The sequence below is a fragment of the Talpa occidentalis genome, unplaced genomic scaffold, assembly GCF_014898055.3.
Source record: "Talpa occidentalis isolate TD23 unplaced genomic scaffold, MPIMG_talOcc4v2.1 talOcc4.18, whole genome shotgun sequence".
Classification (NCBI taxonomy): Eukaryota; Metazoa; Chordata; class Mammalia; order Eulipotyphla; family Talpidae; genus Talpa; species Talpa occidentalis.
Window position 1 is genome coordinate 5476083 of NW_023601851.1, and position 16933 is coordinate 5493015.

At 42.6% G+C, this 16933-nt stretch overlaps 1 long non-coding RNA gene across 6 annotated transcripts; it reads right to left on the reverse strand.

The window, feature by feature from the left end:
- Positions 1-449: 449 nt before the first annotated feature.
- On the reverse strand, positions 450-16576 carry LOC119250678 (uncharacterized). 6 transcript variants are annotated; one of them, XR_008552666.1, is made up of 4 exons: positions 16210-16576; positions 11989-12401; positions 10536-11905; positions 450-862 (listed from the first exon to the last, which is right to left on the reverse strand). It is a non-coding gene; the product is annotated as an uncharacterized LOC119250678 (long non-coding RNA). The 6 variants fall into 6 exon arrangements; XR_008552665.1 differs by having other exon boundaries at positions 9041-11905; XR_005126368.2 differs by lacking the exon at positions 450-862 and having other exon boundaries at positions 2202-10931; positions 11848-11905.
- Positions 16577-16933: the final 357 nt, after the last annotated feature.

Sequence of the window (16933 nt, forward strand, 5' to 3'; positions counted from 1 at the left end):
GCCCGCTTCACGGCCTCCCCGCCAGGGGGCGCCCGCGGAGCTCAGCCTCTGTCCCCGGGCCCCTCCCTGTTCCTCTGCCCCATTCACGGGCTGCCCTCTGAGGGCTGCACCTCGGCCCATGGACATGCGGTGAGTCCTCACCCATTCCCGAGGGTTTCCACGCAGATGTTTCCAACTATTTGTTACTATAAGCAGGTGCTGGTCAACACTGTCACACGTACAGATTTGTACCAGTATTTCAGCCTTTCCTTAGGTCATTTCCAAAAATATAGAATTACCAACACAGGCAGAATAAATAGCCTAAATTCACGGTTGTCTGCAGAATAGCGGAACAGTGATTCTTTCCTCAGGAATGAATGAAAGTACATATTTCACCTCACCCTTGCCAACAGTTCATTCCGTCTACTGGTCAGTCTTCAAGCTTCTGATGCTACCTTTGCACTAGAAACAAGTACACGAAGGGCTTCATTAGGAATAGGATATAAAAACTTTGCACTCCCCAATAAGGAACAGCATTAGCTCTGTACTACTAGCAAATGAAAAAAAAAAAAAAAAGAGCAATCTCAAAGTTCAGGAAGTAAAATAAAAGGGTAAAGAAATAAAAAGCAGGTGTTTTCCTTAATCATCATGAAATTTTAATGCCACAGGTAATTATCCATTGATGCACTATATTTATTCAACACACATAGACAAACACAAATAAAACCTTCCCTCTATCTCCAAGAATCAGTTTTCACCCTACTCCAGTCTCTACGGCCACTACTGAGAATGTCTTGATGATAGAATATGCAGGATTGGAGGAAGGTACTTCAGTATTCCTTGAAGCACCCAAAGCAAGCGAGGAACGAGAACACACATGGGTCTAATGAAAAAACAAACAAACAAACTTGTGTTGAGTCAGCACACTCTGGAAACAGCCTGAGCTAAGAGCAGGAAGAGCAACTGGCAGGGCTAGTAAGTGTCATGAAAGTGGCCACCTCAGGGGAGATGAACCAGCAGTGCCCACCTGGATCTATTGAGTAGGGGGAAGAATCTAGGTACACACTCACCTTCATAGCATAGCAAAGAGTTTCTGCACGGTAGTCAGGCACATTTCAAAAATATTTCATTGAGAGAATAAATCATATGATTATCAGATTCTATCCTCCTAGGACAAGGACTAGACAGCTACAAGTCAAAAGCTGTCTCATGCTTATAGCTCTGCTGATACCAAGGTGTAAGAGGAACATGGCTGAAGGGCTGCTCGTTGGTTGGCTGACCTGGTCTGCTGCTCACCAAGAATCATCTCAAACACCTGAGTTTTCCTTCTGGCTCTGAGTTCTACATAGTAAGGCATATAGGACAAGGCACTGACCTCTCAATGCACTTTGGTTCATGAGCACACAGGCTCCAGCAGTTTTGGCAGCCAGGGCTGTAACCCACAAACTTCTTCATCCCCAACCAGTTATATAAAACCTGCAAGGTTTCATTCCAAGACATTGAAGTGAACCATACACAATAAGCACTCCTTCTATCCCTCGATGATCTTCCTGCAATTCTAATGAAGTTAACTTCTCCGTATTCTTTAATATCTGTGGTTCACACCGGGCCACTTAAGGCTTACTCATTTCAGTAAAAACACCCAGCTACACTGCTAACAGAAAGGAATATCTTCCCTGAACATGGACATAGCATTTGTATGTTAGGGATGCTCAGACCTCAGCCTGCTTAGTTCATATCAAAATTATTTATATAAAAAGTATAATCTTTGAACTGTTAGTATTATTCTTGTTCCATTTCAGTGCTTAAGGAAAAAAGGCACCTGACACTGCAAATATCATGGTCTTTCTGTGTACACTAATGCTGAATATGCACCCTACAAGTTTTTTTTCTATAAAATTCATTAACTGCAGACCCAGGTCAAAGGCTACTTTTAGTATTGGTACATGTATGTCCTTAGCTTATTTTACACAAGTGGAAACCATGAAAACTCAGCACCAAATATTGGGAACAAACAGAACAGGAGGCTCACTCTAAAACCATCAGAATGAAGTGACCACTGAGGATGTCCAAGCAATAGCACATGCATTATCCTGGGCTCAGAGAGAACATAATACCACAGTCACCCACACAGACTCATTCCCAATTATTCCAGATTATTTGGAAAATTAGCTATTATGATATTCTAAATTATTAAATCTGAAATTCAATGATAACTACATCTTCCATTATACCAAAGATGCCAATTTTTCAATTGGATTCAAACTGCAAAATCTGCATCTAAAGAATACTACCAATTCTACAGTTCTCAGAGAGAACATTTACAAGTCTCTGAGACAATGCCCACAATCGCATTCATAATGAAAATATTTTTCATTCACCTTCATATATAACTTTTAAATATTTATAATTGTATTTCATAACATTAAAATGATTTAACAAATAATTGTGCTTATCCAATATCAAAACAAACTTTGAGAGCCTCCCTGGTAACCTAGGGCTTACGTCTCAGCACTATCACCACAGTGGCCCACAAGATTGCCTGATTTCGATCCCCAGCCAGGGAGCTGACCCACATAGGGCACAGCAGACATATCCTGTCTTGCCTGCTGCTCCCTTGAGCAGTGTATTTCAGTAGATCTGTCTGTTCTGATCCACACTCTATCTCTGGTGAATCCTCTCATCCCCCCACACCTCTGGCCTACACTCCAGTGCTTCTACACAAAAATAAACCAAATATTTAAATAGAAGGAAAAACAAAATTTGAATTAGAAAGTGGCAGAGTTCTTGTATGCATAAGTAAATACAAATGCATAAATAGAAAAAAAAATCTAAAATAGCAACAATGATTCAAATCAACAAAGCACAGCAATGGTACCATCATCCCAAATGTTGACAGTAGTGTCCAGTTTGGGGAGCGAAAGGATCAGAGTGTTGCCAGGGAGTATTGGCTTCCTCACTGTGGACACATGGATTACAGCCTGAGGAACAATTTAGCCAGAAGTCAAGTCATATGTGTTTCCTCTGTAGCTTTTCAATAACATAATCAGAACTAAATCCCCTATTTTCTACTTACCACTGTCTTACAACTGATATTCATCCAATGGTAGCTATAAGGTTTTTAAATTTTTAAAAGGCCACAATAAATTTTAAGAAGGCTGTGTGTATAGCACAGTCCCTGGCAGACAGCAAGCACTTGGCTAACCCTTGTTCACTACTTTGTGTGTTCATAGAACTTTCTATCATGGAAAAGAAAACACACTCCCCCGTGCTGACATAACCGCTGCAGGAGGCCTTGTTGCCCCAGCCAGATAAAATACTGGCAAGCAGTGAAGCACAAAGGGCCTCACACCGTGGGGCCAAAGCTAAAGGGCCTCACACCGTGGGGCCGAAGATTCCTTGTGCCTCACACCGTGGGGCTGAAGATCTAACATCCCTTCACTTTTTGTTCTTGGGCATAAAAGGAGAAAAATTTCCCAAAAAGTACATCAGGCACTACATTATATGCATCAGTATACTGCAAATAAATGGCACAGAAAATTATCTCTTAAAAACTAATTATTAAACAATTTGGCTCACTTGACAATGGGAGATGGTTTATTGAACATGTCTGACAAGCATTACAATACAACTATTATTTTAAGTCCTTCTTTTGCCTTCCCTTGAAGTTTCTTGGGAAAGTTCTTAAATGAAGCTATTTGAGTTAAGGAGTTTCTAGGTAGAGGAAGTTCTGATAGCTGAGTAGCAGCCGGCCCCTGGTATGAAGGCCATGAGAATAAGAAAAGTTTTTTCTTTGCTTAGGCTTTAGCTGGTAGAGATGTACAGGTGGCTTTCAATTGATTTAGGTTATTGTTTAGCTGAAACAATGAATTTTAGTGTAAGACTTAGTTTTTTATTAACCTTGAAGGTTGCCTTCTTGCTGAGAGCACAGAAAAAGAGATGCACTAATTGTTTCTGCTTTGTTTCTATGCACTTGATAATGTAATCGCAATGCTTGCAAAAAATTTATAAATAAAGAACCTGCTGAAACTTTCGGCAGAAGATACTAACACCTCACCAAGTGTCGGTTTCTCCTCATTCCCTTCCCCTCAGTCCCTAAGTTTCAGTTCATTCGTTTTCACTGAGGCCGTCTCATCCTTTCAGGAACCCCTGACACGGTATTTTGCCGGAGGCTAGTCCCCGGCACATAACTGATGAAAAATTTATGCACAGACGTCATCATTAAGTTGTAGTCCACTTATCCAGGGGTGTATACTTTATTAAATCCCAAAGAATCATTCTAAGAAGTGTGTATAAAGGCATCCCCCATCCTGCTTGCTTCACATTTTCACACCTGTCAGATAACCTCTTTTAACAAATTGAAGGTGTGTGGTGGCCTTGACTGTGGTAAGTCCAGCAGCACTATTTTCCAAAAAAAAGTATATACTCACCTCATGTCTCAATGATATCTCATTAGGGTATTTTCACATTAGACAAAATATCATTGCACACTTAATAGTAAACACTACAGGTTAAAAAAAATTATTCGCACTAGGAAAGCAACAAAAAAATAGTGACTTGATTTATGCAATATTAGGTTTGTTGTGGTATTCAGGAAATGAACCAAAAATATCTCCAAGGTGTGCCTGCACTACCTTTTATTTGGTGCAGTGTAAGTATACCAATTAAATAAAAAAAAATATTTTGCTAAGGCTGCTGTTTGGAGCTGGCTCTATGCCCACTATGGCAAATCTAATGAAGGTGATCACAGCTGGTTCTGGAATAGAGAAATGTTTGTCACAATATGTTTAAGGACATGTATCACAATGAACTGGACCTATTTTATCTCCATAGAATTGTTTAGCATATTGTTTATATCCAAAAGACAATTTAAAAGTGAAGGTAAGTACAGGACAGTTCACAGACATAAGCAAAAGAAAGAGATGCAAACAAAAACGTTTGTGAAAAGAAACACCCGCACAGTCATAGGCAGGCAGGAGAGCTGCCCACATCTTCAGGTTATCTTTTTTATCTTTCTTTTAAAGACATATTTATTTTTTTATACAAGCACTGGGTACAGTCAAAATTGCGGGAGAGATTCTGTGAGAGAATCCACCTGTACAGGAGCAGAACAGGCAGACTGATGAAATATACTGCTGAGGGGAGTAGCGGGCAGGCAGGAAAGTTCGGTGCACCATTTGGGACCATTGCCCGCTGACCGGGGATCAAACCAGTGCTACAGAAGCTGCAGACAGCTTCGCAGCCCAGTGTTCAACTGCTGCGCCACCAGTGAGGCCCTCGAGATTCTCTTTTTAAAGAAGGACATATATCTTCACACTCAATTTACATTTGATTCATTGTAATGGCAAACTTAATCAAGATCATTTCAGAGAATGGATCTGTGCTCTTCATACTGAAAGAGAATTACCAAGAGTGATAGCCAAGAATCTAAACTTTAGAACTATGTAAATAACCTTTTTTAATCTAATCACAAAATGACATAAGTTCACGGAGAAATTTATCAACACAGGAAACATGAATAACAAAACAATCACCAAGAATACCAACATCCTGAGGACACTAGTCACTGTTTCTAATATGTTTCCCACTTGTATGGATTAGATAGATCAAAACATTAACAATTAAGGGGGGTCTTATCCTGAATAATATTGCAGGCGCTGCTGAGGAATCCCTTTCTTACCAATTGTTCTAGATCTCCAGGAATTCACTCTGGTAGGTACAGCAGCTAGCCTGCTGCATGGGAATAATTACAGAAAAGCCTATTTTGAAAGGCAGTCTCTTATGAGTAGCAATCACATTTGGCATTAGAGTTTTTTCTATAACTATCAAATAAATCATGTGCAATATTAAAGTCAGCATGCACATGTAACACAATTATACATTATTTTTTTTTTCATTTAACTTGAGGCTCCCTCCTTATGAAGGACCTCAAACACCCATGGAGCTGTTCTGAAGATGCACAGGGTTTCCCACAATTCTCCCCTCCCCCTGGCCTTGAGCGGGTTTACCGTTTAGCCTCATTTGACAATTTCTGATTCGGTCAAAAATATGGAGTACAAAAATCCTGTCGGGGACCAGACCTGAACATCCGGGTTCTTGCCTGAAGCAGGTACTGAATGTTAGCTCGAGTGAAGGTTTCAAGTTTCCTATTGTGACGAATGAACCCTGCCCCCTGCTTGCTCCTTGTGGCTTGTTTGCATTGGTGGTCTCTCCTTGTTCGAGATAACGAGAGACCTCCTCCTCTGAACCCTATATAACCTTGTACACATTCCTGAATAAATGAGACAGGCGATGATCCTGGCTTTGTCTCCACTCCTTGTGTACCCCTGTCCTATACCAATACCCTGCTTCCTTCCCCCGGTACCGCGCTGATCTGCCCGGCTGGTCCGGACAAAATCCCTGACCTTTGTCCTTATTTGTATGATCTTACACAAGTTCATTGTCTTTTAGAACATAGGATTTTCTACTATGGAATAGGAATAATGTCTCTATAGTGTCATCAATGAGATCACATAAGTAACCAACTTCTTGCACAGGGTCAGGTAATCTCCAACAAGTGCTCAATGAACATCAATTTATTTCTCGTGACCTGAAGAGTTCAACCTCTGTGCAAAGGAAGCATGAAAGGATGTAGGTAATATCACTTTAACAGATTATAACTATTAAAAAGTAAGTAGATTATCTACAAAATGTCCACTTTCCAGTTGAATGGGTGATTGTAGCTCATTCACTCTCTAAAACAGGAGGGATCCTCTTTGCACCAGATATCAATAGAGAAAACATCTCAAGAACTTAAGAATTGGCCCTTCAATCATGCTCAGTGAAATAAGTTAGAAAGAAAAAGAAAAATACCGGATGGTCTCCCTTATAGCAGGAATTTAGAAAACCTAAATAAGAGACCAGGAAAAAGACTAATCAATATAAAGTAAAAATCAAAATCAACAAGAAACTGTAAACCATAGACACACTGGGGGGGAGGGGCAGGGAAAGGAAGGACTAGAGTCAAAATAAGGGGGGAGGTGCAATTGTATAGGGAATATAACCAAAATGAAAATGCATACATTGTGCAAAGATGAAAAAAAAAGATGTAAGAATTATATAAAATAAAATATTTAAATAAAAAAAATCTTAAAAAAAAAGAATGGGCCCTTCAGTGTCTCAGATGATTCCCCATGAAGGATCTTCCATCCCCATTGGTGATAGCGTACAGCTGTCCCTGCTGCAGGAATCTCAGGGGTGTCCCTTAGTGATGCAGAGATGGTCACAGGTTTCAATACACTGAATAGGTTAATAATAACCATGTTAGAAAATCAAATACTTGTAGCCAGAATGTGGCAGGCCATGTTGCTCCTGGTTACTCAAGGCTCAGGAAAGCCTGGATTCTATTCAAGGGAGAGTCTAAAGTCGCCTGATAAGGCAATTTCCAGGGGTGAAATTTTCCTCTTCCAGGCTCTGAATGGCCACGTCAGCTGCACAACAGGTAAGTGACACCTCAGCCTTCACATGTTAGGCCATGACCAGCAGAGGCAGAATCTCAGAACCCATGTGAGAAATGCAGAGCCCAGGCACCACGCAACCCACTGTGTCAGAACCTGCACCCTGGGAGACTGGGACACGACTCTGCCTTCCTGCCTGCTAGACCTGGGGTGGGGAGGGAGGTGTCAGCCCCAGAAAAGTTTACAATACATTCCCCAATTACATCATAAATCTCCACAAAAATAAAACACACAGATCAATGAACAGAACAGAGAGCCCAGAAAACCCACCCCAGGGGTTGATCAGTGCAGCAGGAAGGAGCTGGGAGCACACTCGGGGGATGCACTTTCATTTTGGAGCCCCGGTCACCCACAGGGTCACACTCAGCAATATTCTGACCCCAGGAATGTCCATGTCCCTCCAGGACCCAAAATGACACGAGCAGAGCTCTCCACAACCAGCCCACCCCACCCTTGCTGCCTCATCTCCACCACTTCCACACCGTCGTCAGCAAGCAGTGATGAGACGTAAACACATAGTGGGTGGGAAAAGGCTGAGAAGGAGAGGCTCAAGGGGCAAAAACAGAAGGAATAAAACCCACAAAAAATAATGGGATAAAATAGAATGAAATTCCTGTGTTCCAAGTCTACTTGCACAACGTTGATAACCACCCTCAGTGTCCTGCCAGCCAGCAGGCTGTCATTTTCTGTCTCCCCCTAGAGCTCAAATCCTGATGATGGTAGCAGAGATTCCACAGTCAACAAAAAAAAGATGGTGGCAGCAAAATAGAGTTCCATTTTTGTGGAAGTGCTGCCGTGGGCTGACTTCCAGGCAGGCATGCCAACTGTCAATTGCTTGGGTGCAAACACTCCAATGAAAAACTGAGGAAGGATATAAAACCTCAGGGAATGACCAGTGACGTTTCAATGAACCATATGTATGCCAACAATATCTAAATCCCCTCCTTTTAAAGATTTACTTATACAAGAACCGGTGTACAGGCCAGATGTGTGGGAGGGTGGGAGGATTCACCAGAGATAGAGCAGGGAACAGAACAGAGAGACTGATGAAATACACCGCTGAGGGGAGCAGTGGGCGATACAGGAGAGGTCTGTCATCCCATGTGGGAACTTTGCTGGCTGGCTGGGATCCAAACAGTGCTGCAGAGGCTGCGGACAGCTTCACAGAGCTGTGCTCAACCGACTGCGCCACCAGGGGAGCCCTTAAAGTCCCTTCTTTTAAAGGGGGGGTTATCTTTATCTGAAAACAGTTCACCCTTAATGAATTGATGTCAGCCACCCATGAAAGAGCATCATGAAGATGCTGCAGATATCTCTTGCAGTGTCTATCCATGTACTTTATTGCTTTTGACATGGCGATTTTCAAGGTTGCTATGAAGACAAAGAATGTTCTACTATAAGCTCAACCCATCTGAACAATTTTGAAATGACACTGCATACAGACCCACAAAATGGACATCCTCACCAACATTTCCACTTAAGACCTTAAGGACACTCAAGACTTCACCACTGACCTCAGTACTTTGACACTGTCATAATCTTTGGAGGATACATGGGCTTTTTACCTCTATTTTCACCTTGAATTTCCACACGGTGGTGATGCAGCAGGAATTTGGGGCAGGTGTCACCACTCTGAGTGAGTCTTGTCCTCTCCTGTCAGGGCTCCCCCAAGACTTGGAGTGAAGTCCTGGCTTGGGCCTGAGGGACTGCGGGCTTGGAAGGGAGGGGGTGAACCTGGTCCAGCAGGACCCAGCAGGCAGCACCCTCTCCTTGGATCTGGGAAGAAGGTAAGCTGAGAAGGAAGGGAAAGTGAGGAGCCATCTCCTGAGGGTGGCCGATGGCAGAGAGGTGAGAACCTGTTAGGGAAGAACCAGGGGAGGGTGGACTAGATGTTGAACACTGGCCAGCATTGGCAGGATGCCATTTGGGCAAGGAGGACTCAGAGGTCCCTGTTTAACCATTCCTGAGCAGCCGGCTGGTTCAGATCCCACACTGATTGGGGATCCCCAGGAGACCCGTCGGCACCCTGGAAACTGTCCAACACTGTGAAGACAATGGAGATGACACCCATGGGTGGCAAGAACCTCTGTGTTCATGGCTACCAAGATGGGGGTGTGGGAGCCCAGACCCCTCAGGAGGAAGAAATGCCCAGCCACCTGGAGCGAGCAAGAACAGCTCATGGCTAGAGATTTGCCTCACTGCCTGCCAGGCATGATTTGCCACAGAGCTGTGGGGTCAGGATGAGGGGTGGTGCAGGGATCAGCCATGTCAGTCATATAGGGAGTAGTAGGTGTGATGGAGAGGGGGCAGAAAGGTGAAGGTGACAGAGGGGTGTGTGTCTGAACAGAGGGATATGGGAAGCCCCACTTAGGAGGTGGCTCTTGGAGAAGGAAGTGAGGGAAGAGGCATTTCAGGCACAGAGAACCTCAGGGTGAAAGCTCTGAGGCTCACAGGGTTTGTCTCCAGCCAAACTCTCGGACAGGCCAGCAGAAAACTCACAACACTTCCATGGAGACAGGAAAGCTGAAATACTGGCTTGTTTTTCTCATGGTTGTCATACAATCCAAGTAAAAACCATAATGAAATGACATTTTTTTCCTCTGCTGAAAGCTACTCGGGAAGTCCACTCCAATGTGGGACTCTACTCCTTAGCTTGTCTTCAAGCACATGACCGTGGAGGTAGCCAGAAAAGAAGGCCTGGGCATGCCGACCTCCTGCCTGAAAGAGGCCACCCAGAAAAGGCCACCCAGACAGGAGTTGTCTGTGTTCTCTCAACCAATCAAGGCTGTGACAGTGAGGAAGAGACTTGGGAGAATTGACCCAAAAGAACCCGAATGGCATGAGACCTGGGCACACAGGCAGGGCATATGCTGGTGGCTGAGATGGGTCTTTGGTTTGGGCGAGCAGAGGGTAACCATGACAACTGACTCACATTCTGGGCTCAGGAATCCCGAGTGTCCAGTGCAACTCATGTTGATTGAAAAACCGCCCCACCAACCCCCACCCCCGTTAGTCACCAGACAATGAATCACTCTCAGCTTGGTCCAGGCTCATACTCACCACCAAGGTCCTGTGTCATCGGGTTTATTCCACTCCCTTGCTTCTCAGGCTTAGCTTTGGTGACAAAGGAAAGGACATCATGGTCTGGACATGGGCCAGTCATCCAGCCAGTGTTGACCAATCTTCCCATCATGATACTGCCCTGCTTCCTGTCTCAGCACTTCACGACTTAGGGGTTTCCAACATCTCCCCCTTTTATGTTTGTTTGTTTGTTTGTTTTTTAATAAAGCCTTCATAGTGAATAAAGTGGTGCTGTTATTTTCACTTCCAGGGCATTTTCATATGCTTGTGGAGAGCACTCTACAGAGTAGCAGATGTCATAAACAAGAGCTAGTATAAAGAACAGCAAGATGATCCTCAAAGGTTTTACAAAATTTAACGGGTGCAAATTAGTTCCTGTACAGTAAAAATATACAAAAATAATACAATATTAAACAACATCCAAATTATAACATTGAGGATTTGTTGGAAATAGTCATTACCCAATGTCATTCAAATGTGCCATTGTGGCATTTGTGTTTTTGCTGCAATTGTGCGAATATTTGCAATAACTTATCTCTAAATTCCATGACAAGACCAAGGTTAATATGGAATGTACTATGTACCATAAAGTTGTCTTTGAATATCTGTTCAGGAGAGGTTTGCATTAAAAGGGATAGGGGTTACAGAAAATGATATCCCAACAAACCACAATTGAGTCTGTGATGTCCAGAGGACCTGTTGATGTTCACCACGTCAGCACACAGCAACCTCAAGGGCATTGAGTCTTGATCTGATGTTCCAGAGGACTGCACAATACATGGGAAGGGATTCTCTTTTTCATTTTGATTCCTATGTGTGGCATCCCAGGTGGTGGCTGTATCAATAATGGCTGGAGCTCTGGAGTAAGACTGGTCCTTTATTGCTCTAACTGAACATGGCTTTATAAGTGATAAGACAGAAACAAACCCTCTCCCCGATTTTAAATGTTTTAAAGTCCCAGCCAAATTTGTCCTTGCAACAGATGGTGATCTACAACCAATGGCCTAAGACTTGGTTCTGCTGGGATAAAATGTTGTTGTATTGCCATGAGACCAGAGGAATCAGGAATGAGCTGTTGCTCACCAGTTGCTAGGCCAAAGCATTGTCATTCAATAATTTAAATGTAAATCAAGCTCTGCATATAAGGACCTATGGGGACAAGTGATCCTCTAGACTCCTTCTTTTGTTGTTGTTGTTTTTTTTTTTTTTAAGTGCAGACCCCAGGGTGTAGCCTTAGGAGACAATATTTTGTAGGGTTTTAGGGTATGTAAAAGAAGCAATAATCAGTTACCAGTATTGTCCAGGAATGTCCAGTATGCCCGTCCTTCATGCCTGGCAATTAGTCCACGCTAAAAAGGAAAATCATGAAGAGGCATTAGGCAACACAAAACAGCAAAGATATCAAAATTGCCAGAAGAAAAAAAATTAATACCTGATGTAACTTATCTAGAAACAAGTGCCATCTATGCTGATCCCCATTCACTCCAACAATACAGCAAAATATTTGGAAACTAAATCCACTTTCAGATCATTTCACCTATTTTTGCATAACATCACAGGTCAGGATAACCAAACAGCATTTCACGCTGGCTTTGTTGGAATATGCCATATACAATCAGAGTGAAGGTGTGACATCCAGTCCCTGCAGGCTTCAGAAACAAAGTTGGTTTTATCAGCTGCCATCTGGGGTTTCTTCTTTTCGAGGTTACCATAATTTTTTTCTTGTTCCAGGATGTCCAGTCCTGCCCATGGAGGCCAGCTTCCTCACCCTCTTTGGAGGTCTCTGGAAGCTTCCATATAAAGTGGCAGGTTCTCTGCTCCTTGGTTTAGCTCAAATTTAACTTTCTGGAAAACATTTAATCAAAGTCACAAAATGAAACACGTTTCCAATTTTTAGGTGAAGCAGACAAAATTCCCTACTGAAGTCATGCAAAAATAGACTCTGTCATGAGTAGTAAACACTATGACCACTTGTTTATACTTTGCTGGTATCAAGGGGAGAGAGCATGCAAACACAAGTTAACTCCACTTTAAAAAAACAAAGTGCCACATGACTGCAGACATCAAACCAATGAAGTACATGACACTGCAGGACAACAGTCAAAATTTACAATTTGCATACCTATCAGGCACTGAAATGCTTTATGAAAGTTTCAGAAAACCAATGTTCACATTTCTGTACATGCCTAAGTTTTACATTTTATTTCACCAAGTGACCATGATTCCCTTTCAGTTTTACTTCACCAGGAAAACCAAATAGGACAAAATTTTGTAATGCCTTAACCATGAGGAAAGGGAGAAATTCCCTGAGGTGTCTTAGGAGCTACTGAGGCTCCACAAAATCTCCTCCAATCCACCAGTGACAGACTACCAATTTTTAGTTTCTTTCTTTCTTTCTTCTTTCTTTCTTTCTTTCTTTCTTTCTTTCTTTCTTTCTTTCTTTCTTTCTTTCTTTCTTTCTTTCTTTCTTTCTTTCTTTCTTTCTTTCTTTCTTTCTTTCTTTCTTCCTTCCTTCCTTCCTTCCTTCCTTCCTTCCTTCCTTCCTTCCTTCCTTCCTTCCTTCCTTCCTTCCTTCCTTCCTTCCTTCCTTCCTTCCTTCCTTCCTTCCTTCCTTCCTTCCTTCCTTCCTTCCAACCCTCGCCAGTGGCCAGGGAATGAACCAGAGCTGCAGAGGCTGCAGGCAGCCTCACAGCCCAGCGCTCAACCGCTGTGCCACCACAGGATTAAAGTTGATATTTATATACATTGACCTTGTATTCTCCAATCATGAATGAATCGGATAACCCTGAGTTTCTTGGTGGAGCTTCAGACAGGCCTCCTTCCTGGTGAGCCTGCAAGGAATTAGAGAGCACCACCAATCTTCTGGTCTGTGACGGTCTACCCAGTAGATTTTGTTTAATGTGGGGGACTCAAAACTGCTTGGTCAAAAAGCCTGCAGCGTGGGAGCCCACCCACTTGGAGAGCAGACTCTCCGGCTCAGGAAGCCCAGGCTGACAATGCTTGGATGCCTTGATTCCCTCCCTATAAATGTCTTCACAGACACAGCAAAACATGCTTTTGAAATTCAGGCTGGTGAGGGTTTATGGAAATAGAGTGGTCGGGGCCAAGTAAGTGGAAGACATTATTATTATTATTATTATTATTATTATTATTACTCTTTTTAAAGTTGCCAGCCCGGTAATGTCAGCCCAGTCAACAAATTTTAAGGCTACTGTTGACAATACACTGGGGGTAAAAATAAAATGACTAAAACTGCACACCTGTAACAGGAGCACAAGCCAACAACTCAAACACCATTTCATGATCCCTGCGGGAGGTGAGTCAGGGGCTGCGAGGCCAGAGGAGCAGTATCTAAATATGCCTGGGCGTCCAATACATGGCCCAGGGGAAAGGAGACCAGAGATGTTCCCCAAAGTCACAACAGCAAAGCAGAAGAGAAAGAGAGGAATGTTTCAGGCTCAACTCGAAGCAGGAGCACTGAATTAGTTACAAGGCAAACCCCGATATAAAATGGGGTTGCCTGACTGTGGGTACTCACCCGCATTCTTAAAGGGAACTTATTAATGCTAAACTGCAGACAGAAATAAAGGTTGATAAAATGTTTATTTACAAGGGAAGGGGAAATTGAGAAATGAATAACTCAGGGAGAAAAAGGGATAGATAAGTTCGTAAATGTGTCCTACCCGTTCCGCTGACCTGGAATCCCAATGACCCACTGAGCTGGCCTCATGGTCAAGCCAGCTACCGCCACCCAGGCCACATGGCCAGTTAAAAACCCAAACTGAGAGCCTACTTGCTTAACTCCCCCATGAGGTTCTCGCAACCTTCCCTTTGGTGATTATGGGATTTGTAGTTCCCAGTGTGGTGGGGGTAGAGTCCACAAAGCCTGTATGGAGTTTGCTCAGGACATCCTTTCCCCCTAACAGATTAACATGGTCTGGTTGTGGGGGAAGTGACAATATTGACATCTTTGAGCAGAGTTCCTCAGATATTGGCTGAATCCGGATCGCCTGGGAGTCCTGGGCTGGGCTCCATACCTCTCTCCCACCCCCAGATTTTCTGATTCAGAGATTAGGATACATGCAAACGTTTGAATTTCTGACAGTTCCCAGGTGGTGCTGATTCTACTCTAGATATTTAAAAGAGGCATGAGAAGCTCAAGGTCTCTTCCCAGCCAAGAAGAATAATGACTCCCTAAGGTTGGAAATTCCTGTGCTCAGGAAGACAGGGCATGATGCTGATGACTGCAGTGGCTGGGGGAATTGACGTCCGACCCTATTGTCCCATCTCTGTCCTGGGTTCTTGTTCTTGAATTTTCTTTCTTTGCCAACTTTTGTGATGAGAAGGCAATTTTGCCTTTGCTTCTGCAATGTGTCTGAACACAGATCTTCAAGGTTCTACCATCTTTCATGTCTTGTAAGGAGAAACATTTTTCTAAGTTAACTGAAAGCAGGAGGAAAAATCCAACATGCTCCCAACTCCCCCAGATCCCATTCCTGTTGCCTCAGTCCCAGGCTTCTTTGAGAAATATTTTTTGTTCAGTGACATCTTCTCCTTTGCAATCCATGGAAAAATGGAATTGTCTCCCCATCAGGAACACCATCCTGTAACTTCCCACATAGAAAAGTCAATTGTGGGTTCTTAATCACTTGTTACATCTGCTCTATATTAAGATCGTGACAATTTTTTCAAATCACTGGAAGACTAGAGACACTGAAACTTGCAACCAAACAGAAATTCTGGAATAAAGTTCAAAATGACTGTTTTTTATAAGATATATAGTTTTGGCTCCTTTGAAATATTAACTCTCTGAAATTAGCATTTTTGTTGGACAAATATAGTCAAATATTTCCTGCATCCTATAATTGCCTACAGATAACAAAATCATACATATATATTCTAATTATGTATGCACAAAATATATGTATAAACATTCCATTATCTCTATATTTTAAGTAAAATATAGCAGACAATAAATACATATTCTATTTTCATGCACATTCTATTTTAATAACCCAATCTTATGTATCATTATGCTATTATCATTATTATATCATTACACTATTATCATTACACTATGCTATTAACTGATTATACTAAGTGTAATTTTATTTTAAACAGCACAAAAAGTATATTAAATTCTATTTTGCTTAGTTATTTATCCTAATTAATATATACTTAATGTTGGAATCTATTCATAAATTTTATACACACAACATACTATACATATATATTTAGGAAATATAGGAATGCAAATTTAGGATATTTAAATATAATATATACATAGGTATCTTAATAGTAAGCTAATTTTTAAATATATTATATACTAATGACCTACATAATAATTGTACATACTCCAAGTCTACTTATGTATATAATATGAAAAGTTTACCATTTTAATTTCATATATATCTTAGTTTCATATGGCACTTAAATTATACACATCCTTATTATATATGCAGTTAGGTGGCCCCGATACAAAATGGGGTGCCTGACTGTGGGTCCTCACCCGCATGCTTAAAAGGACTTATCAATACTCTACTGCAGGCACACGCGAAAGGTTAATAAAAGGTTTATTTACCAGGGAAGGGCGAATGAGGAAATGGACAACTCAGGGAGAAAAGAGGGAGACAAAGTTTTAAATGTGTCCTACCTGATAAGCCGATCTGGAATCCCAAAGGGCACTCTGAGAGCTGGCCGCAAGCCTGGAGCCATGAAGCCAGGAGGCGAGCGAGAGAGCAAGCCCCCGAAGGCCCTCGTGTTTGGTTTTTATACCACACCTGGCAGTTTAACTCCACCCTCAGGTCCCAGCCACCTTCCCTTTGGTGGTGATAGGATTTGTCTTTCCCAATGTCCTGATGGCTGTGGTCTGGAGTGGGGGTGGAGTCCACAAAGCCTGTGTGGAATTAGCTCAGGACATCCTTTCCCCCAAACAAAAGGATTGGGGCAGTAAAGAAAAGGAGAGCCAGGCTAAGTTTCTCACAGGCAAGAAATTTATTGTGCTCACTGGGTGAGATTTGCTGTTGGGGGATAAGGGCAAGTTTTTATAGGGTGGGGCCTGGCCTTTGTGGGAGGTGGAGAATGCAGAGCGGAAGCTGCTTTTCAAAGAAGTTTTTTTTTCTCTCAGAACTGGTTGTTCTTCCAATGCTGCTTATCAGGGCCCGTGCAAACAGGCAGAGCCGGCTCCCTGGATGCAGGTCACAGCTGTTTCAAGTTCCCCCCCTCGGCACCCCATCTCTGCCCAGGCCTCGACCTTACAAGGGCCTTTTGTACACAGGAACTGTGTTCCCTTGGTCCTTTACTGTTGATGTCAAATCAAGAACAAGAAAACAAACACAAACCCAAGCCCAAACAATAGAGGATGCTGAGCCAGGCCT